Source organism: Numida meleagris, chromosome 6 (genome assembly GCF_002078875.1).
Source record: "Numida meleagris isolate 19003 breed g44 Domestic line chromosome 6, NumMel1.0, whole genome shotgun sequence".
Classification (NCBI taxonomy): Eukaryota; Metazoa; Chordata; class Aves; order Galliformes; family Numididae; genus Numida; species Numida meleagris.
Window position 1 is genome coordinate 31,917,947 of NC_034414.1, and position 22,709 is coordinate 31,940,655.

The 22,709-nt window shown below is 44.3% G+C and overlaps 1 long non-coding RNA gene across 1 annotated transcript; it reads right to left on the reverse strand.

The window, feature by feature from the left end:
- Positions 12,167 to 13,783, reverse strand: LOC110401565. The gene is made up of 2 exons (XR_002440431.1): positions 13,260 to 13,783; positions 12,167 to 12,525 (listed from the first exon to the last, which is right to left on the reverse strand). It is a non-coding gene; the product is annotated as an uncharacterized LOC110401565 (long non-coding RNA).

Below are 22,709 nucleotides of genomic sequence, written 5' to 3' on the forward strand. Positions count from 1 at the left end.
AAAATTCTACAGGTCTCTTCCCCGGCATATCCCTGCTCAATCCAAGCATTGCCTGCAGGGATTTTAAGATGGAAATCACGTGGCTAACATTAAAATCTTGTTAAAGGATTAGGGGCCACGTCCTGAGCCAGGTTAAATTGAATGCAGCGCCATTGACTTCAGTAGAGTTTTAGCCTTTCACTGCAATTGAGGATCTGACAGTAAAAATGTATTAGGCTGGTTTATTGCAGGAATAGATAAGTAAGTTCATATTTGATTTCTGACTCCAAGTTTTCTTGACTCTTCATAGCTATTTACTTCTTGATAAACTAAAATAAAAAAATGGCTTACAGAGTCAAATGCTAGAGAGTACCTTGCAAGAAGGAAGATGTGAGGATATTTGCCTGTGCAACTTTGGGTTGTTACATTTTCAGGTATTATGACACATATTTTAATTGTGTGTGCATACATACATTTTTTCACAAAGCTATTGCCCCACTTTGTATATTAGTTGGAATGAGGTTTCCATTCTATATTTTTTTTTATCCTTTTCACTCAATGTGTGGGTCCCAGCCTAATTTACAATCTTGCCATCCAAACCCAACATAAAATACACAAATTATTCATTTCTTCATGAGCTTTTCCACAGTGCCTCATTAATTATTTTTATAGCTTTTTATGAGAAAAATATTATAATTCCCTTTTCACAAGTCTGAGAACTGAGGGGGAAAAAAAGGAAAGTGGCTTTTTTTTTTTTTTTTTTTTGCCACAAAGTGAATCAGTGGCAGGTTCTGTATTTATTTCTCCCCAAACGTAGCTGTTCTCACAGCTTTCAGAAAATGCACCAGCAGTCATGAAGGCGATTCCAAAATATAGAATGAAAATTCTACAGTGAGTGTACTCAAATAATGAGGAAAACAGTGGTGTCCTATAAAAATATTAACTTTAAATGCAGAGTTTCTAACACAGCAATAAATGTAATTAACATTTCTGGGTGTACAACTTAACCACTTGATCATACGCTGAGCTTCTGAAATGTCCTTATATTTTGTACATTGTGTTTCTCTCTTCACAACATGCTGTGAATCTTGCAGTAACAGGCCACCTCGTAGAATGAAAAATCTTTGACAAGTACCTAGTTTTGTTATGTTTGAAACCTGCAAATAATGTACATTTGTCATCATTGATGAAATGTGCATTTTAATTACTTTTAAATTACATCTGGAATGTCAGATTCTCTGAGCTGTAGTACCATCTTGCCAAAAGTATGAAGTAATTTGTAAGCAACCTTGCTTATATATGCTAAAACCTCATGATCTTGTACATATGCAAGTTCCATCCTGCTTCATTAATAATGTGCAGTGATAACATGCAATACAAAAGGAGAGCTTCAGGACAGTTGATTTCGTAATCTGTCAGACACATATATCTCGAAGAAATGTTTGTTATATTTGCTGCTGAAAACTGCTTAAGAAATGATATGTCTGCAAGCATTTGCATTATTATTACTATTATGTGGTTACTACACAACTAAATTAAAGCATATGGAAATGTTATTTGTAAACTTCTTTTCATGTCAGTATTCTATTTTTGTTATCTTTGTTGTAGTAACAAAGTTAAGTATATTTAACCTGGGAGCCTGGGAAGGTCATCTGCTTGCTATAGTCTCTTGATATTGTGCATTATAAGATACTGGCACTTCTCTGTGGCAGAAACTGAAGTGTTTCCCTGTAAGAGTATCTAGGGGACCTGCTCACTTATTGCTTGCTCTTGTGTTGCTTCCACCAGCCAACAGTCTTAGCTTCCTGTTCAGAGTTTTTTATAAGCCACCAAAAGAAACAGAGATATATTTAAATACAAACTTTCAACTTAAAAAAAAACAAAAAAACAAAAAAAAAAAAAAACAGAGAACATGATCTTTCCCATGTTAGAAGCATTAGAGTGCTAAACGTCAGGAGAAGGGCTGTCTTTACAGTACTTCTGGCTGAAACTAGAAATGGAAATGTCAGAAGATCCAAGAGAAAGCATGTGCTTGGGAACTTTTTTAATCTAAAGGTACAGAAGAGCTTCTGGACTTTTTCCAAAAAGCTTCTGGGTAAGCAGATGAGCTTTGAATACTTGAATCCCACATTAGGGAAGGCTAAAGACAACAGGAAACTAGTTTATAGCCTTTGTTCAAATTGATCTCACCAAGATAGGTAGATGAATCTGAGGTAAGCTGCAGATTTAGCTGTTATATGGAAATGCGGCTTCTCATGTTGCATTTCAGCAATGAATTTCTCCTGGTGTTGTGTTTTCAAAGTGGATATTTGGGAGTTTTCCAAACACCTGTGCACTGCATGAACAGGAATCTTTTAATCTACTGCATCACAACCCAGATATATTTTTTTATCCTAAACCCTTTGAAATGAAGTCCATATCAGACAGAAAAGATATTGTACCCTTCAGGATGAGTACACAAGGCATAGTGTCCACCTTAGAAGAGACACTAGGCAGATGGATGGACATATATACTCTTAGAAATACCTGCTAACATAGCTCTGCTAATCTAAAGGTCAGAAAGTAAATAGCAATCCAGAACATCAACTTGGTTGTGGATACTTCTCCCCAGAGGACGTCTTTCAATACTCTGAAATCAGGTTGGCAGCTTATGAAGGATGTAATCTTGCTCCCACATGTCTCATGAAAAATCTCTGGAAATAGCACTCATGTTTCTCACACCAGAACTCAAGACATACGTAATCAAGTGTCATAGAGTACCTTACTATAAAATGTAGTCAGGAGGATTTGGCTTGTTATCTGTGGTCAAATAATATGTGCGAGGAAATGTAGATTGTAGTTTTGTTCACCCGTGAAGTTATTTCTCATCATTACCATCATGGAGGTGTTTTTACAATTCGTCCTTCAGGTGGCTACTTTTCCTGACACATTTTGCTTTCTGATGGCTAGCATGTGCATTGCAATTTTTCTACATAGGTGCTTAATTGCAAAATGGGATATGTAGTACTACTTCACGTCTTAGTGCCTTCCTATCTTTTTTTTTTTTTTTTTGACCACTTCATACTTTACTTACACCAGTATAAATTCACCAAAATGTGAAAGCAGAATCTGATCAGAACCTATTCTCCAATGGGCAATTTACATTCTCGCTTCTGCAGCTGCTATATTTAGCAATTGTTAGAGAAAATAAAAAAAATGAAATTGCTGAATAAAAATGATTGAAGTCTTATTACAGAAAAAAGCTAGATTATTGTGCAGGGCTTATTTTTTAGAATATGTACCCCTTTCAAATTCTAAAAATGTATGTCTATTTTAGACATTTGTAAGGCATTTGGCAAGCAGTGCTTAGAAGATGATAGTGAAACTCAATTTTAACATTTGAAAAGCTTAGCTTAGGTCAGTAATTGAAGCCTATTTGAAGAGCTCAGCCTCTGCTGTAAAGAACATATTTGAGAATCAAGCAAGCAACAGGAATGAATTTCTGGTACTTTCCACTAATGAGAACAAAGACATACAAATTACTTGCCTAAATCAAAGCCTGAGGTCCAGTTTAGTTGATTAAATCCATTGCACAGCAATTTTGGATATCACCAGCCCAGAGAACACCAGTCCTAACAGGAGCTATTCATGCTTTAAATTCAGCGGTATTTTGGGCATTGTCATTATCTTCCCACTTCTGTATCCAAAAATCTATAACCCTTGCTATACTTCCAAGACTAAAGGTGAAAGAGTCTACATGTTCAGATTATGGTTCTTCTTTCTTTTTATCATTCTTTACATCATCCCTCTTTCTCAGGACTAGGACTCCCTGTGAGCATTCTGCAACTCTGAGGACTCCTGAAGAGAAAGTTAAGAAAGGAAGCAATTGGAAGGGACAAAGCATGAAATACAGCTTCTTCACATCCATCCATGGTTACTGTGGAACTGTGAATCCCGAGAGCTAGCTGCTGGCTGGGGAAGCTTGAGAAGTGAATATAGATGTAATACCATTGCCAAAGGATGGAGGGAGGTGCCAAGAGCCTAGAGCAAAGGTGAGCACATAAGATCTATCTCCACAGTTGGCTTTGGAACCAGCAAGTCTGAGAGTCATTTCCACAGCTTATTCTGCAACAGAGTAGAAAGAGGGCAAGACTCACCCACACTGAAACAATTCAGAAGCCATTTCCATATGGAAACCCTCTGGGAAATATCTTCCTCTTAGCATCTTTCTTAGCATTTTTTTCTGCTAGAGGAGATAATCAGGCCCAGCCATATTACATACAGCTTATCCAATTAATCTCATTGCAACAATTATTGGTATCTCATTTCCTACACTTGTTCCAAACACAAATGTATTCTGTTGACTGCCGCATAAAAGAATGTCCCTTTTCACTGTGTTAAAATCTAACCTTCAAAGTCAAATTTTCCTTATAAAATAAAAGGATTATATATGTGATGTAGAAAAGTGCAATGAAATTAAGGTCAGCATTAGATAAACAAATCCATAAATGGCTTCTAGCTATTGATTTACTTTCTGAACTGATTTCTCTGGCTCAGAAACTCTTTCCCACACTAGGTGAGGAATACAGATTCAAACCCTAGTGTTTGGTCTACTCTAGGGAAATCCTTCCCAAATTGTCAGAGGGGTTAGAAATGATTTGCTAACTCATTTTTTAAAGAAATTGGAATTCTTTAAATTTCCCTATATTGGAACCATTAAGAACAGTTTGGGCTCTTTGGTGCTTCATCTGTCCAAGGACTTGAATTGGCTTGGCTTTTAAGCAAGAACTCAAGAACCCACATTAAGAAGTAATACTCATGGGAATTCTGAGTGGCACCAAGCCTCTGAGTTCACAGCCTTCTGCATCCCTCCCAGTTTTTGTGGGGTTTTTATCATATTTCATTGAAATAACAGCTTTTTGAAATGTGCTGCTCACCAAACACATGCAACATTTGAAGAGTACCGATTTCAAGCGTTTTAACATAGTGCAGTTATTTATGAATCTGTATCCCAATAGATAACTTCAGTAGGCAATGTTAAAAATGTACATACTGTCAGAATTTCTAGCTGGTGTTGTCAATACTGTTGACAATAGTATTGCTCTGTATTAGGTTTTCAAGTAAATTTCTATTTAAGTATAACATCTGTTAACATGCAGTCTTGAATCTTGAACTTTTAGCCACATTTCTTTTGGTGAATATTTTAATAAGAAATCCTGAGTAATTTTAGAGCACCAATAAAGACTACATACTGGGATCAAATAGTTGTTACTTTCTAAAAGTCTTTTACTGTAAACCCAGTAGAAGTGTGGTATTAACAGCTCATCTATAAAGGAAAAAAGTCTTATTTAGGATAGTACAAGAAGGACAGTCTTACAGTTTAACCATTCTGAAAGCACTTATGTAAATGCATTTAGATAGGCACAATTACAAGGTTTCTATTAAATAACGACTGTATTTCCTGGAAAAGAGGCTGCTGTAGTCACAAAAAAAGTTTGTAGAGTAGGCATTTAGCTCTGCTTTCTCCAGTAGATGTCACTTGCAGTACATAATAATTCATGTAAAGAAGTCAGAGTATATAGAAATGCATTCCTTTCCTTGAAATATGCAAGCCCAATTGAAACGCCATTTTGGTACCCTATGCATGTAGTAAGGTCAGCATTTTGTTTCTTTTGAAAGATGGCGTTGAAACAACAAAAGGTAAAGCATTTTATTTCCAATTATCAGTGAAGATTTTGCCTCCATCTCCTGTAATTTGAAATAAAAGGAGATAAATTTACTTGTTGACACGTGAAGTCTGAGTCATGCATGATATAATGTAGTATTGGCAATTAGAATTTGGCAATTACCAGATTTACTTTAAAGAAAATATGTATTACGTAATTTTAATAAATTTTGGAATCATTAACATTTGAGATGAAATTTAGTAGAGAAAAATTATAGGACACATAAAACCCAACAGCAGAACTGTTTTCTTTTATCAGCAAGGGAGAACTTCTCGAGAATAATGCGTATTTAAAGGAAACTGTCTTGTGTTGTAGGTAATTACAAAAGAAAGTGATCTTCTAGGAACTTTGTATGTGATTTCAATTCTTTTTTTTTTCTCTTTATTTTACTAAGGTGATAATGTACTAACACTGTCTTCAGTAGAATGACTATGGACCTATATACATGATAAAATCTCATCTTTGGGCCTACAGAGCCTCAGGGATGCACTGCGCCTCCATGATTTCAAGGGCACTTCTGATGGTGAATTATCTGTAAAGGTTCACATTTTATAGCTCACATAGTTTCACTTGTCTCCACCTGAAATGTCAGCTAAGCCTCTGCAATATAGGATATAGATGCTGGTGGTTCACTTGCTAGCTGATCAAAGAGTTTGATGTCTCCTCTTTGGAACCATCACTCCTTCTCTGCTCACCTTAGCAGCTCTTCCTTTCACTAGGTACAAGTTAGGACTGCTGTATTCATTTCCATTCCACTCGCTATTGTCTGGACAAGATAATGAGGAGATCTAGTATGGGACTTTGGTCTTCTCCTTTTATTCTTCCTAGAAAAAATCCCATCATGACTGCTGGGAGGCAGAGTTTGTCATTGTCGATGCAGATTAGTTTAGAAAGGGGGATTAAAAATGTAGCTATGCTGTCTTCTCTTCTCATTCCTCTATATCCCGCAGGCAACTAAACAAAACAAAACAAAACAAAAAAAAAAATCTTTAAGTGTTTTGAGAGAAAGCATCTACCAAGGTAGCAGGAACCACAGTGGACAAAACCCTGCTATTCTATCTCTCATCCCCAAAGAAACTTTGTGTACACTGTGATGAAAAGGAGAAATAGACTAGAAATAAAATAAATATATATATATTTCTTCAAAGTGCTGCTGAAGGTGTAACACTGTGTGGGAAACTCAAAAGCCAACAGCCACAAATTTGTTACTGGAGAGAACTGTCTGCTCTGCCTCTTGCCTGACACAAGGGGATAGAAAAGAGGCAGGCAAAGGTGACATTGTAGAAAAATAATACAGGCTCAGAACCTTTCTCATGGAAAAGAGTGCTTGCCCTCTTGCTCTCTTGAAGAATACTTGGTATAAATTGAGGTTACATACAGGGAACCAGGTCTCTATTTGACTTGGTGATTCATAACAAAGATGGGGGGTTCAAGTGTTCTAATATGAGCTGCTCTGCATTGCCAGCTTCAGGTCACATATATTAGGTTTGTACAAGTTTATATCTTCAGCCACAGGCCAGAAATCAGTATCAGCAGACTTACAAGGGCTTACAAATGATTCGTAGAGGCAGTCTGGTAGAAATATATAGAAAATTCCACAGAGGACAAAGAAGAAAAAGATATCTGGGAAAGAAACAGAAAAAATGTCCTGACAAAATTCATTGAATTTCTGGAGACTATACACGCTCTTTGGCTGCATTAATTTTTGATCATTTTCTTCTGTTTTATTCAAGAAAAAATTATTTGCCAAGAAAGAGAAATAATCCAAACCTTTGAAACTCTGACCTGGCACAGGCTCTTGGTATTCTGCTGGGCTGAAGGATGGCCTGTAAAACCATCAGCTTATTTTCATAAGTAATGCAAGACCTACTCCAAGCTGAGCACATCCAGAAAGTGAAAGACATTTATTTTAAACCACACGCAGATTTCATGGTGATGGGTGCAATATATGTCTAAAAATCATAGAAGAAATTTGGTATTTATTTTCTTTAGTAATAAATTCTTGGTTACAGTTTTGACAATATTTTTTAATGTAAAAAAAAAACAGTAATATTCCCTTAAAGTAATGAAGATGCTGTGCATTGCTGAAGGTGCAAGAGGTTATATACAAACGAAACCCACAGGATTAAATAACGTAGAGATACAGATTTGAATCTAGAGATACTCTTGAACAGGGCTCATAGGTTAATATAATGGGTGCATTTTGGTACGTCTTCATCGGAGGAGCTCATATTCTCTTACAAATTCTATTCCACGGCACCACAAAGCTATGTACTGTGAGCTTCATTTTATGGACATGGAAGCATATAATTCATCTCTGATAATCCTGACCAGTCAGTGGGGGAGCCAGGAGAAAATCTAAAACTGTTGATTTCAAGTGCTCTGCCTCACCAGATAACTTTCCCTTCTGTTCCTTCTAGAGGGAGATTTATTTATCTCTCCACTGCCTCTGAGGGTTGGAAGGAACATCCCTGAAATGGTAAGCTGGCCTTTTACATTCCTAAGTGGCTCTTTTTAACTTATCTGTTGTTTATTCATGCTGAGGAATACTCAGATTTAAAGAATCTTTTGTGAAATCCACTCTGAATTTAACATGGCACAAACAGGTATCTTTTGATATCGTGATGGCATGAGAGACACATCAGCTTCTGACAAGCTCATCTAGGGGACTGGGGAGGACATGAGGTTATCCCGTCCCTAAGTTATTCGACATCTGGGCTTCTCCTTCTACAATGTTTTGACACGAGTTAATTGCGAGCTTCATTCATGTGAGTGGATGCTTTTAAACTGCAAGAAGTCGCGTGCTTCTTCTTAAAGAACCAGAGTACACTATACCATTTCCAAATTCACATCCCTGCTTGGTTTTGTTATCAGTATCTGTAAATATATATATTTAGCTTCACTTGACCCAGTGAAGCTTCATCTGTCATACCAGAGAGTAAGGACGTCAGACTGGATGTAAAGGAAAGGGAATTTTTTAGTATTTTAGAATGCATGTTTAGAAATCAAAACATAGAGTTTTAGGGGAAAAAAAAAAACCACACTGGAATAATTTTGAATGACCACACTACTTCTGGGAGCTTTGTCTTTTGATTCTCATCAACTTTTTAAGCCAGTCCATTTCAAACACCCACAGAACTCACAAATAAGACACGACAACCAGGGCTTTATCAATGCTTACGGCCAGGGAAAAGAAAATCCAACCTTTTAAATCCCCTTGCTCCTGCAATTTATTCTGAGACTCTCTTCCTCTGAGAACTTCTGAGGACAAAATCCTCTGAAACAAATAGATAACCTCCACCACCTATGACTGTTTGAAAGTACTCTGATTAGCGAATGATCCTTCTATCGAAGTGAACTAAGTAATTATTTTATTTTATGGGATTCTTCTTCAGGTATTGTAGACAACTGTATTTTTTGTCACGCTAAGCAACATAACACAGGAGATTGGATATAGCTAAAGGAAACTATCACTCTCTTGGGAAAAAAAATTTGAATGATGTCTGGTCACTTTGTATATGGCAGATCTCCAAGTACATGCTGAATTGCAAAAATATAACACATTCAGAAAGAATATTTATTTGTCCCTTCTTCACTACATGTGCAGTATTTTTCTCCCATGTCTCAAAAACTGTAGCCACAATTTACAAGTATATGCACAATCAAATTGCTATTGATTTAGCAATGCCTTTCTTTGATGTCCCTTGCCTTAACCTCATTTATAAAGCTGTTTTGCATTATTTCAAACTGTCAATGATTTGTGACTCATGAATATTCAAAACTAATTTGCACTTACCTTTTTTGCATGCATGCATACTTGTAATATGTCTCATTTGCCCTTTGTTTTGTGTTTATTTGCAGATTGTTTAGTGAAGTAAACTCTGTTTTTAAAGTAATAGCATCTATTTAAACATAAGTGGACCGATTCTCACCTTAGTACTGTTTTATATCACTATAATTCCATTAACTTCAATAGAGTTTCTCCTACTTAAGTGAAGAGAAAATGAGGTCCATGAACTCATTCTGGCTGTTCTCCCTCTGCCCCTAATTTTACATTAATGTTGTCTAGCATGTTCCATTGGAATAGCAAAATTTTTATTTAGTATTTTATTCAGAAATAAGTATCAAGACTGACCTCTTTCACCATTTCATGCTCTAGCACAGTTCAGATCTTCAGATCTGAGTAAAAATTAAGAATTAGTTACACTGACCTATTAGTATTCATTGTTAGCACAGTACTTTATTATCAGAGGATTAAAAAAATACTTTGGCTTATTTTTGTGGCTATGGTAAATCCAGTAGAATAACCCCACGATTTAAGAATACTAATAATATATCCTTTCCCAGGAAAAACAAAAACGTAAACAAAATAATAGATCTAGAAGTGTGCTCCTCACAACACAATAGGCCCTGATTCTGGCTCTTTTGTGTGCTCATTTACCTAAAAAAGTCTGTTGAATTGCTAGATGCTCAAGGAAAGCAGGACCAAGATCTTTATATTGGTTTGTTCCTATTTATGTAATTAAACCAATCCCTCTCTCAACTACTAAGAATCTTGCTAGATGGGTTTTTTTGGGAACAAACAGTTACCATGAATATATTGGCTGCAGACATGACCTTCTTCAGTGAATGAAGTCTGGAAACAGCAGAAAAAAAGAAATTTTCTTTTGGATCAAACAGTATGCTCTTACTTCAGTGCCCAGAGCCATTTGTCAGAGGAAGAGATCTGAGGTTCAGCTGGGGGAGAGGAAGAAAAGCGATTGATTATTTCCCATAATGTTTGAAAGCTGAAATTAACCTATAGCGACAAAACTGGTTGTGTTCCTGGGCTGCTATTGCAATTCTATTCACAAAGCAGCTCTAGGGGCTGCAGATGGGTCTTGTTCTGATCGTGTTTGTGGCCATACAACTGAAAATTAAAGCAAGGAGGATTTTCCCTGAACAAGCGTTAGGTAAATCTATTTTCTTTATGGATCAAATCCTGCCTTATCAAATGGAATGGAGGCAGAATGAGGCTTTCTGTGAATAACTGCACAGAACAAGAGCATGCATACAGAGACAGGCATGTGTTGTGTACTTTTATTATTTGTTCAGTCTCCTGTTTAAATAATTTCATTCAACCTATTGGGAAATAGAACAAGTGTGAGGTGACCAGTGACACATCGAGAATAACAAAATGAAAAGCCCAAATGAACATGAGTGAGTTTTAGGCTGGAAACTGTTTGCCTAAGCTATTCCTAATGAATATTTTTGAGGTAAAGAGCCCTTTTCCTCTGAGGATTCAATGTACTTCTGAGATCTGATGTGGAGTTCCCAACTGGGTACGAGAGATCTGAGCCCAGAAAATAAGGCTAAATTCATCCAAGAGTTCATTTCAAATGAAGACTTTTGTCAGCTGTTCCATAAAAGAGGAAAATATTTTGGATGTTTATTTTTAGCTCTTCACATGAATAATAGAAGTAAAATGACTTCAGTATTAAATGTGAAGCAAATTTTTAAAAATCTCATATGTAGGTTAACAATGATATACAGCTTAGTATGTGAGGGTTTTCGGTTAATGCCAGAATCATGCTTTTAAATGACATGTCGCAGCTTTTGTGAAGTCCAAGGTAAAGTCATATGCCCTCAAACACCCAAGAAATAGCATTATCCGGTGTGACACATGCCTAGATATGTCTGATTGTGAATGTAATATAGCCTTAAGGTAAGAGAACAGGACAACCACTTGTATGCTATTTTTCTCAATGTTGTTTACATTTATCTACATCAAAGGAAATCTTCTGCTAGAGCTATTTATTTGCAGATCAATGGAGCTAGTAGTGATTGTCTAGAAATTTATATGAAGTTGTATAAGACTAATTTGATAATAAGCACATACTTTTAAAATAGAATGTATTAGTGCATGATCGTGTTTCATCCCTGAAAAGCCTGTTGATTTTGAAAAACACTTTGAAAAAGTATGTACCACTATAAGATGAGAAATAGCTAAATGCGTCAAACAAAAACCCTGGCTGCAAATCCCTGAAGTATGAATTAAAGAATTGATGCTTCCTGTGCTGAGGGCTTACTTCAAGGCTGGTGCTTGTCCACATGTACGGTCAAGAGGTGCAGAAAAGCTGAGCACATTGCACAGGGACAGCTGGCATCTTGCAAACTCAGCCTGCAGAGCCCTACATCCTCCGTTCAGGTGATTTTCAGACAACAGAACTTCGGCCAGAGGATACTGAAGGCTATCAGTTTGGAAAACATTGTCTGCAGAGATTCACTGCCTTGAGGTGATTGTCTCTGAACTTTTGTTCCCTCTGTAAGTGAGGCCTATGGGCTGATTGGCAGCTCTTCTGATGAGTGAGGTCTACAATCAGCAATGTCTCGGTGTCTTTGTTTGGACATCGGACCTTGGACCTTAGTTGTGTAGTCACACACCACAGCACAATTTCCTTCCTAAGTTACCAGCGTTAGAGTCAGTAATGATACAGCCCAGATGAGTTTTGCTCTTTGACTTTATTGGCTAACTTTGATGGGAAAAAAATGCGGCAAGTGGAAGTATGTAAACACAGCCAGGTGGTTAGGCATACATTTCAGTTATAGGATTTGTTGTTTGGAATTAAGAGAGCTTCTGCCCTTTGACATCAAGACAGGGATAATATCCCATCTAATTCACTGCAACTGCAAATACACAGATTATTTTATTCTGACATGAGAAACGTGGTGCTGTCCAAGAAAATGCTAAGCTTGCACAATGTCCCTCTTCTTCCCCTTCATCGATCCTATGGGACCATTCTGTCCTGTGAGAACTGGATCTTCCATTCTCTCAGTGTTGCTATGACTCATCCAGCTCAACCTGCAGAGATTCAAGAGGAAGAATGAGATTCTCAAAATGATGAACAACAGAGGAAAAAGTAAAATCAGAACAATCCCAGAGGGTTTGCCTTCATAAAATAATACGTATTAACTAATGCATGTTTCCTCGCTTACCTTATACCTGTGTTTCATTGCCTTGCATTAGTGAGGTAATTAATTTCACAGGAGAGATGAAAGGAGCCAAAGAGATGACAGCAGGCATGTGTGAGAAAGGAGTCAAGTGTAGGTCTGCGATGGTGGGCAGCTGAAAAGTGTTTTTGACATGCATTTTGTGAATGTGAAGAAAGTGTCAAGAAGTGCACACAGAGGAGCTGGAGGTGTGTTGTTTTCTGCTGTCTCGAGCAGGATTGTGTGCCAGGTATCTTCTGATAGATGATACACAGGGAGGGTGATGTTGAGCCCAGTGTAATACATCTGATCTTCTCACATGGCTTTGGTCATTTACAGTGAGGGGTTAAACTGTATTCCCTTAGAATTAAATGTTTCCTGCTTTGGTGGAAAAAAATATATATATATGCATATGTATACTATTTTTCAGAATTAAGGCTTCTTAGGGGAAATGCCGTATCCAAGGGCTGTTTCATGAGCTGGGAGCACTGTTCTAAACCTCTGGGGCAAATGTTTTCATTGAATTGTCGAAAGAGCCTGAGATTGGCAACACCACCCTGCCCCTGGCTAATGAGCCTTCCCCGAGAGAATATCAAGTGCAATTACCTTTCAGGGAATAACAACATACCAAAGAACCATGGACCCTGCAGAGAAAAACGAAACACACATTTGTAGGTAGAAACAGCAGTGAATCAGCATTAATTATCCAATAGAGGGAAGAGGGTTGCAATAAGTCTCAGTTCCTGACTCACACCATAGATCACAGCAAACGTGAGCTACTTACAGGAAAAAAAAAACTGCGAAGTTCAGCCTACCCCAGCCCCCTCCCCTGGCATGCACACTTCACCGCGGTCGGGGGCCGCGGGGCGAGTGTCCCGACCTCCGCTTCGGAGATGGCTGCAGGAGGCGAAGAAGGAGGCTGCTGGCGAGGGAGCCGTGGACGGCAGCGGGACAGTTAATGTAACGCAAAGGCTCATTCGAGGTTTCCCACGTGCAGACGTGGCTGAAGCCGCCGGGCGTCCCCCAGCAGCCCGACTTCAGAGCCGGGAGGACCTTGTCCCCCCATGGCTTCGTGTCCGGCAGATGCAGAAAGGAGGAGACTCCCAGGCGATTAGGTTTTATTACGCACATTCCTAGGAAGGGGGGGGGGGGGGGGGGGGGGGAGGAGGACACCATGTATTTTGGTCGAGCGATTGGAAAAACATGTGAAATTCGAGGGGCTGCTGAATGCCACCGCGGCTCCCTGAGCGCGTCCCCTCGCGCTCAGCCTCCCGCCGAGGCGCGGCTCTCCGCTGCCCGCTGCATCCCGCGGAGCCTCCCCAGGGAGCCGGGAAACCCCGCCGCAAACTCTTCGGACGTGAAAACGCCGCGGAGAAGGGCCGGCTGCTTTGCTGAAACAAGGCACACATATATTGAGTTTGTCAGGGATCATAAAATGTGAATTGATTATTCAAACAGCCATTGATTATAAAAGAATGCTTACTGCAGCAATGGGAAAGGTTAAAAGGAAATTGACCCTCCGCGTACGTGACATAAAGTCATTACGTAAATGAGATATTCATACAGGGTATAATCAAGGTCACGCTAATTTTATTTGCGGTATTCCACTCAAATCTTGGGCTTCGTTTGGGGGCAGTGAATTGTCCCCGAGGGACCTAAAACAGCAGGTAGACCCCGGCTGCCGCTAAAAAATATATATACCTCGCGTCAGTACAACCTGAGGAAGGCTGCACATTACTGCGGGGTCCCGCGGGCACGGCGGCCCGAGCCCCGTGCGGTGCCGGCGGCCGCGGAGCCCCCCGGAGGCTGTTGGCACCGCGCCGCTGCCGTGGCCGCCTCCCCCGAGCCGGGAGCGCGGGCGGTGCGGGCGCTGCCGAAGAGCCGCTCCTCTCCCAGCCGGGATGGGAACGTGTCAAAAAATTAGATGTATTTATGCACATATTTATCCCCTCTAATTATAGAAATTGATCCTCTTACTTATGACTAAAAGGTAACGTCTAAGGCGTCCCTTTGATGTTTAACAGCATCGTTTGTGGCTAACATTCCAACTGATTAAGGAACAATTGTTGTTAAATGCTTTACAAGTGGATAGTGTTTAACTGAGAGGCATTCATAATTCTACGGCTTACCACAAAATGAAACGTAATTAAAAACGCAGGAATTTCCAACTGATTTTATTCCAATTATGTTTATTGTTCCGACTAATTATGGCGGAAGGAGCGCGTTCCCCGGCCCTGACCGGCACACGGTCCCATACGCACCGGGCGGGTTCCCCTCCCCAGGTGCCCCTTCAGCCCCCCCTCCACCCCACATGAAGCACTCCGGCCCCTCGGCTTCTCTCCTCCGCGCAACACCTGGGAATGCGCGAAAGTGCTGGCAGCACCCTCCCCTCGGAGTCACCGTAGAAGGGCCGATGGATTTCTCGAAGAAGCGCTTGCCACGCACTGCGGCAACCATCTCCTAGCAGAATTTTACAAACCAAAGTAAACAAAGCACCCCAGGAGCGATTTCCTCCTTTTGCGCAGCTCACTTCTCAATTTACCTCCGAAGCGATCGTAAACACACACAAGAATTACGGCAGAAATCACAGTTGGTCTGAGGAAGACGCTTCGGATGAAAAAGGCAGAGACAGAACGTGTTCAAAGGGACGGTCACCAAAATAGCTGCCGGCTGCCTCTCCACGGGCCAACCTTCCTTCTCCCCCGGGAACTCGGGGCTCGCTCCAGTGGCTCATTAACCATACATCTCCCTGGGAAAAGGGAGAAAAAAAAAAAAAAGAAAGAAAAAAAAAGAGGGGAAAAAAAAAGATAGGAAACAAACAAACAAACAAAAAAAAAGACAAACTACCCCCTCCCCCTAACCCCGCACCTCGGGTCCATCGCCCCAGCCCGTGAGCAGCGTCAGCCTCAGAGCGGGTGGGGTGGGAGGAGAAGTTACTGGGCTGATCGCAGTGTTTGCTCGATCGAAGGGAGCGATGTGGCAGTGGACTGATTTATTGCTGAGTTTGGCCACTTCCCCTCTGGGCGCGGGGGCAACATGAGCGAGGGGTGCCTGGGACCGGGCTAATACCAACTCAGGGCTCACAGCTAAAGAGAACCATCAGTTCAGACCCTGCTGCAGGGGGGCTGCAGGACAGGGGGCACGTTCTGCCCCTGCTGCTCCCGCTATGCGTTCCTTCGGGCTCCGACCCAATAAGGAGGGATTCCCTACGGTCATCACTCCCTTTGTTCCGCGCTACTGCCAGCACCCGGCCCTACTCGCTTGGGTCGGGGCCGCTTTGCTCGGAGGGCTCCGGGCTCCCAGGTGGGCTCCGGCTCGCCGTTCTCTCTGTGCAGGTTCTCGGCGCTCCTAAAGGGTTTAAGCGAAGTGTGAGAGAAGAAAAGTGTTTAAACCTTACCGGGGAGATAAAGGGGTGGGAGGATTCCCTCTGATGGCAAGTTAGAAATAGCCCGAGCTTTCAGAGGGACGTTCGAATTGGACTTAATGGAGCCATACTTCTACCTCTTTTGCCTCAGCTGTGAGTCCCGGATCCTTTCAGCATTGACAGAGATTTCCAGAGAGGGGAGAAGAGGGGGGGGTACCCGGGGTGGCCATTTTATGTAAATGAGCAAATCCGAAATGTATTACAAATCCGGTGTAATAAAACTGACAGTTTTGACAGTATTGACAACATAAATATATGTTGGAACACAGCACTTTCAGACACTTAACCGATGAAGCAATAAAAAGATTCGACTACAATATTTCAAATAATCGACATTGATGTTTTGATACATCATTTTTATACCTCGAATCGATTTATCACTCCGTGACCGGTCAATTTTAAGTAAAAATCTGCTGCAATTATTTACGCTATTGCCAATGACGACCTAATAACTGTTTTCAATTAATTACAGCAAAACTAAGCATTATGAGGACCAACCGGCCGTATATCCCACTGTACAGTCCCTCGCGTTGTTTGTACGGAGAGCAAACACATATGTTTATTACATTCTCTTTGTGGGATCAAAAGAAAGGCGTACAAAGGCGATCCCCATCTTCGAAGGAAAAAAGAAAAGAAGAAGAAGAAGAAGAAAGAAAACAAGAGAAAAACACCACCACCTCTCTTTCGGGAGCACACCACGGGCTCTCAGCACGCACTTCCAGGAAACACATTATAATATTTTGCCAGCTCTTTCCCTGTGCAACACCAAGCCTGGCTACTGAGATTTTTTCCCCCTTTTCTCTGTGGGCTGAAACCCACTTCAGACAATGGCCCGAGCGGCTTCTTCCGAGTGGGGCGCTCCGCGCCGGAGCCATCGCGCGTGCGGGGGCAGCCGCAGCGCTCCAGAGGCGGTGGGAGGCATTGTTCTCTCCGGACGAAGAGCTCCGGTGTCAAACGCGAGCAGTCCCCTTCTGAAGTGCCAAGGGCAACCGGGGAACAACAATGAGTATTCTGAGTGAGAGAGAACAGAGCCGAGCGGAGTCGGGAGCTCCACAGCTGCTCTGATGTTGCGCTACACTGATGAGTTTGCCCCCACTGTCCTTTCTCTTACGGTATCACAGTGCAAAGAGGGACTTTTTTAATTTCTTTTTTAATGTTTTGGGCTCCTTCGAAGAAATGCAAACTGGATTTTGAACTATCCTGGCAGAAGCAGCCTTACTGGGGAGCTCGGACAGGTATTTTTGTCCCTCTGATTTATGCTGGAAATACGCACAGCGTTGCTTACAGACTTTCCCTGTACACCCCAGACAGCCCACGGCGTACACATCTCGCCGCTCACTCCACGCTGGCGCTTCCCACGCCACCCACGCGTGGGCTCAGTCACTCGGACACAGGGCGGGGGAGCACTAGGGCTCCCCTTCTCACCGCGGCCGCCGTGCGGAGCTGCGGGCAGGGGCACGTCGGGCGAGCGCCCACGGCCACGCGAGAGCGTTCGACACCTCGGCCCCGCAGCGGGCTTCCCGCCACCGGCGCCGGGCTGCGGGCCCTGCGAGGGCTGCGCGGCGCGGCGGGAGCGCGCTGGAGCCCCGCCAGATAGCGCTAGAGGGCCGCCGATGGCACTGCCGCGCCTCGGCCGCGGGGACACGGCCCGGGGGAGGCGGCCCCGCGGGGCCCGGGCAGGTCCCGGCAGTCCGGAGGGACCGTGGGGGCTCGGGAGAGGGTGAGGAGCCGCCCCGCTCCCGGAGAGCGGAGGTTGCGTTGGGGTTTTGTAAAAAGAGGGGGAGGGGTGGAAGCAAGAGTTGAAAGGGAAGTTAACAGGTAAGCAATGAGCCTCCTCCTAATCCAGCTCCCAAAGACCGCAGCCATACCGCAGCCGAGGTCAGGAAAAGTTCACCGCGATGGGCTACCATTGACTTTCTGGGCTGGAAAGAGTTTCGCAAAAGAATAGATCGCTGCAAAGAGGAGAACACTGCGGGCAGGCGGGGGGTCGGGATGAGGAGCTCCACGAATCCGGCGATCTGCGGAGCTCAGACGCGCGGCGCTCCGCCGGGGCGGCCGGGACAACACCTGGGAGCCGGGCTGCCGCGGGAGCCCGGGGTGGGGGTCGGAGGGCCGAAGTGGGCTGAGTGAGACAGAAGTGGCCGTAAGAGTCGAGCCCACGGGCGGGGAGAGTGTGCAAAGGGTGATTTCGGAGGTGGGAGACTGAGCTGGGGAATAGTCTTGACTCTAAAACTGCAGAGGTACTACTTGCACCCCACGCGTTGCCTTGGGAAAGAAATAGAAGAAACAAATCCCGTGAATTTTGCACAGGATCCTGGTTGTGCTGTAAGAGACGCATTAACACGTGGATTGCTTTCTTCATTAACTCTGACACTTTTCCTAGAACGATGGGTCGGGATGAAATGCCACTTCCAATATTCGGAATTACTCATTCCGCTCTGCGCTGCCCTCAGCCCATCCATTCCAGCTCTGCCTGTAAATGTACGCGGTATATTCCCGAATACAATGGCATCGCCCCAAATACTCGAACTCCACGCACGAACAAACAAACATTGAATAAAGTTACAAACGAGATTACGGCCGGAGTTATTTGTCCCTGCTGCAAGGCGTCAATTGTTCTAACAGATGTAGGGGCGCTAAGAGGATTTAAACCACGCGAATTTAATAAACCAGATTAGCAATAGGTGCTTCCCACAGATGCTGGGAACCGCGCAGCACATCCACCCCACGTTATCTATCAGAGCACAGCGCTGCTTGAGAGAGGTGCAGGACATTCCCGAAGGATACAAGCGGCTCTCATAGAAGCACCGTTTCACCCCTAAAAAAAACCTTTCTATTCGCATAGAAGCTCCCGCTGCACGCCCACAGGCACACACACAGCAGTGGCTCAGACACACCAGGGGACACATTCCGGGATGTTACCTGTTGTGGTGCCATCGCTCCGCAGCGCTGTGCCGAAAAGAGAGAGGGGAGCGGGCGAGGGCGGCGCTGGGCCCGGCGCACTTCGGGGCGGTGGCTGGGAGCAGACCCGGCCGGGCTGCAGCGGATTTTCCCTCCCTCCGAGGGCTAAGAAGCCGATTTGGGAGTTTGAAGGGAATAGGTTTCAGCGTTCATATTTGTTCTGGTGCACTTGTAAAATGCGATTTGAAGAGGATCTTTAGCTCTCTGATTGTCTTTGTATTGTTTTTCTTGAAATGGATCTTTTGCCCTTAATGAATCCCCACACAGCTGGACAGCTCCTTCTCGGACACTGAGAGCGCTAACCCCAAAGTGACCCCAATTTGACACCACAAGATGAAATTTTACCGCCTGTTAAAACCATTTCCAGCCCCGGCCAAAGGAGCTGGCTGTTGACTGAGATGCACTTCCACACCGGACACCTCATTTCTCTTTGGACTTTGGGGCCGATCTAAAAAAAAAAAACAATAATAAAAAAAGCCCAGCACACACCGCACCGCCTCGCCACTCGCACTCGTCCTGGGAACAGCCTTTGCTGTGAAAGAGATGCACGAGAAATGGAAATCGGCCAATTTAATTTTCCCGAATTACCGTGTTTTAGAAGAAATATGTCGCAACCGTGAAAATAGTAATAAAAAAAATTAAAAAGTAAATTAAAAATGACCTAAGGACGTAGAAGCCCCCCCAGCCCTGGATGCACGGATCCCATTTCCCTCCGAGCTCCCAGCAGCATCTTTGTTAGAACTGCGCGCTTTCACTGAAGGGCGCTACATTGACATTCTCTTTTAGTGGTCAAACTGTAGCGCTTTATAACCGCGTTCTCTATGCGCCTTAATCCACTGGGATAGCGCAGAAGAAAAAGGCCTCGACTCTTTTCGAGGGAAAAAAAAAAAGACACAAGAGGAACATGAAAGCTCCCCGTTTGCCAGATGAAATTTCACTTTCTCTCAAGTTAAAATCATTTTTAGAAGTTGGTCCCTGTCCCACACTCACAGCTGGGCGAGCCAGTTGGGGGGGGGGGGGTCACTGGTTTGAGGAAGAAAAAATAAAACCAAAACTGAAAAAATTAAAGGAGCAGCACAGAACGCTGCAAAAAAAAAAAAAATCTTCGGCTGCTTTTTTTTTTTTTTTTTTTTTTTTGCAGCTTGTAGTTTAGATTGCTCTCTTAACAATTCCCTGCTCCGAAGAATCGGAACTTAAAAGGATCTCCTGTGAAAAACAGAATTATTTAAAAAAAATCGAGTCTAAAATTATATCCTAAACAATGACGTGCCTTCTGCTATGGGAGCAAAGTCGTGTAAAAAAACTTCTCTTTGAGAAGAAGATTGGTGAACTTCTCCCCCAGTCTGAGCTCTGAGCAAACACACGGAGCCCTCAGCGGGACCGGATTACTGTTGCACAGCCGCGGCACAGGGACAGAGCTCCTCTCGGTGCCACCGACCCTTTCGGAGCGAGGCGCTCTCGGGCACCACGGGGGGCACGGCTGCAAAATCCGTTTGAGAGCTGCAAATATTTACAACGCGTCCCTGAGGTTCTTGCACGGGCTGCGTCGCCACGAAGGGATGCCTCGGGAGTTTGGAACTCGGTCATCCCTGTGGCGGGGTGTGAGGGCCGGTGGGGGGGGGGGGGAGAGAAGGAAAAAAAAAAACCACAAAAACAAATAGCATTCACTGCTGAGCAGGATCTCTTAAAAATCTGTTCGAAATGTACAGCTGTAAAAGTAGGAAAAGATTTGCATAACCTCCTGCTCTGTAGGTCTCCGCGCACCCAAAGGATTAGCCGAGCATTCATTACCATGAATATCCTGAATTACCTTCCCGATTTATACGACAGAGTATAAAATACTGCACGAGCGTCCCCTCTTTTCCCTGAGAAATGCATCGACTTCACCGCTGCTCAAAAGAGATCTCCACACTGAGGGCTTTCTACTCACCTCTCCTCCCGTCCCGGGAAAGCCAGGCGCAGCCATTCTGTTGCTCTTAGGGTTTAGATTTAATCTCGGAGGAGATCCTCGCAGAAAAGCACTGCGGGGTCGTGCCCGGCTCCGGGCCGCGAGCGAGGGCAGCTCCGGCCGACACCGGGGCCGTTTCTCCCCTTCTCCAGCCCGCAGCCGCCGGGCCGGGTGCTGCCGGAGCTCGGGGGATGCCCACTGGCGTCCGCCAGCCCCACGCTATCTTTCTTTATATGTGAGGGCTGATTTCCCGCAGACATCATTGTTATGATGGCTCATTTAATCAAACTGTTTAATTGCTCCGGTAATCACTATCATCATCACAGGTACTCAATCATTCATCATTTTGGAGGGGTTTATTGACCTCTGGAGCTCATTCCCCGCGCCTATTAAAATCAGGCCAAATATCTGCAACTGCCCCTGAGTCATTTTCTTAATGTTTAAAAAAAAAAAAAAAAGTTAAAATCGTCACTCTCATCCTAAAAAGCAACGCAAAAGACGCCAACCCCTACCCGAACAAATCGCATCATTCTTATTTTTTTCTGCCGTGTATTTTTAAAAGCCACCTATGTACGAGGCCACATTCACCACCGGGTACACAATCATTGATAAATCCCGCTATTAACGGGATAGTCTGGTTTAGATTTTATGTGCAGGGGACCGTGAACGAGGCTGGGGGCTGGGGAGGACAAAACTGCAGCGATCGATAGTTGCAGGCTCGCTCCTCCCCTCACTGGAGGCGCCCCGTGATTGATGAGCCCGGGGAGCGCCGGTAATTGACTGCGCTAGGGTAAGGCATGCTCGGGCTGAGCGCGGCGATTGGCCGAGGGAGCATACCAAAATTACCGCGTGTGTGCGCGTGTGTTTGGAAAAGTTCATCTGGAGCTCGGGGCTGGGGGGTGCATCCTCGCACTTCATTTGCCAAATCGTCCTCCCGTAATTAGCGCTCCCGTTAGAGGCATTACCGGGCTCACACCCCGGCGCGCATCCCGTCGAGGTACGGCAAAGCCCACGGACGCGCCCACGCGAGTCCGCCGCTGCCCGCCGGCTCCGCTTGGAGGGAACGCGTACGGCAGCCACGGCACATCTGGGTCCCTTCCGGCAAAGCCGAGCGGACCTCCGATCCGAGCCCCTCTCCCACGCTCCGATCGCAGCCCCGAAAGGGATTCCCCTTCCCCCCGCTCCCTCCCCCTCCCGAGCCATCCTCGGCGCTCGGGAGTTGCGATCACCCCACGCGGAGCGGTGCCCAACGCGCTCTCCCCGTGCCCGTTCATTCGTAGCCGCGCTCAGCGCCCGCGCGGGACGCCCCCGCCCCCCCCACCGCCTCCCGCAGCGCAGCCCCGCGCACCCCGCGCACCCCTCGCGGCGGCGGCGGGAGCCGGAGAGCTCCATAAATAATGCAGCGCGTAAATCAGAGCCTGAGCATCGCGGTTCATCGGAAGGTATTTCGGTGCTAAAAGAATCTAGCGCAAACCAACCCGGGGCCGGGCTCCTATCGCACTTTTCTTCTCGCTCTCCGCAGTTTTCCCCTGCCTCTCCCCCCTCTTGCACACACGCACTCTCCCCGTCCTTCCTCCCCTGCCTCCCTCCCTCCCTCGCTCCCTCCCTCCCCGCTCCCTCCCTCCCTCTCGCACGCTCTCTCCTTCCTACACGCGCTGCCTCGCTCGGGGCAGGGGCTGTGCGCGGCTCCCCCCGCGCGGCGCTGCAGCCGCCCCGCCGGGCG